Consider the following 1,471-nt stretch of genomic DNA (forward strand, 5'->3'; position numbering starts at 1 on the left):
TTTTCTTTTCTTTTGTAGCCCCCACTTTACTAAGTTTACAGGAGCAGGCAATTCTAGGCAGGTGCCCCCTGACTTTGTTTCTGCATAACTTTCTGACAAAAAAAAAAAAAATTAAAAAATGCATGTTTTCCCAATGAAATTGAAGTTAATGTTTCAAATATATAAATCAAATATATTATTAGAAGTGAAAATGCTCAAGTTATCGAAATTGATACAAAGTTGGGGTGGGGGTGGGTTTGAAGTTGAACGATCCGAAATTCCCCTACAAAAAAAAAAAAAAAAGACAAGAAAACCGAAAAATTCTCAATTTTATCCGCTCGTTACAAATGTACACATCAAAAGCATATTTCGGCAAAATGTCATTAAAAAAATATGCATTTTTCAGAATGCTATTACGAAACAGTCAAAGCGAGAGGTATATCTTGTTTCAGTCAGTAAATTGCGGCCATGCTGGGGCACCGCCTTGAAAAATTTTAGTCGAACGAATCGTTTCCAGTACTAATTTAAAAAAAAAAACAATCATACTTATTGTATCAGTTTCTTTTGCCAAACTGTTATGTTACGGAGACGTAAACAAACAAACACCGGTAGTCTCGTAATGATTCACTCTACATACAGAGGCAGTTACTTTTGTAACATTTTACCAATTAAAAATACCCCTCACGCACACAAACACGCGCCCTCACACACATACTGACTTAACACAAAGGTGCCACATTAGACATTACTATTAGGTTTTCTTGCTGCAGGCGTTCCTAAGTATTTCTCCCTGTTTGTCTCTCATACTTTTTATTAATGTCATTCAATGACCCGTGGCCATGCAAAAGGGTACCCGTTTTCTTAAAGGTTCTTTTTTACAAAAAAAGAGTACAAGGCCGTTATTGATCCTCGACCCCGTTTTAACTTTAATTTAACTACAGAAAGAAATGAGTAGTTTTCGTTTTGGGTTTATATTTGTTTTTCTTTCCTCTTATTAATTTATATATTCAGATATGCGTTTTGTTTTCGAATGTTGGCAAATAGTCTTTACTATATAAATAGAAATTTGGGTAATTTTTCAGATTATCACCCGCACAATTACCTAACCCTAACCCTAATCCCTAAAACCCTGACCCTAAAACCGTAAACGCAACACTAACCATAACCCCTAACCCTAAACCCTAACCGTAACTGTAAGCCTAAAACCTTAACCCTAACCCTAAAACTCTAACCCTAACACCCTAGTGAAAATCGTGCGGGTGTTAATCTGAAAAATTACCGAAATTTGTAAGATTTGGCTGTTATTTCTAGCATGTGGAGAGACCTTCTATGCTTTACTTTGTGGGCTGGTTGAAAATCACCTAAAAAAGATTCTGCAGTCGATACATTTGACTAAAAATTCTTCAAGGCGGTGCTTCAACAAAGAATAACCAAAAAAATATAACCAAGGGAGTTGGCTGTTATTTCTAGCATGTCGAGAGACCTTCTAGGC

General features: G+C 35.6%; 1 protein-coding gene across 1 annotated transcript in view; it reads left to right on the forward strand.

Moving 5' to 3' along the window:
- The window catches only part of LOC106880819 (zinc finger protein 239), a 13,742-nt gene that overhangs the window by 1,944 nt on the left and 10,327 nt on the right, over window positions 1-1,471 (forward strand). The window lies entirely within an intron of this gene.

Source organism: Octopus bimaculoides, chromosome 14 (genome assembly GCF_001194135.2).
Source record: "Octopus bimaculoides isolate UCB-OBI-ISO-001 chromosome 14, ASM119413v2, whole genome shotgun sequence".
Lineage (NCBI taxonomy): Eukaryota > Metazoa > Mollusca > Cephalopoda > Octopoda > Octopodidae > Octopus > Octopus bimaculoides.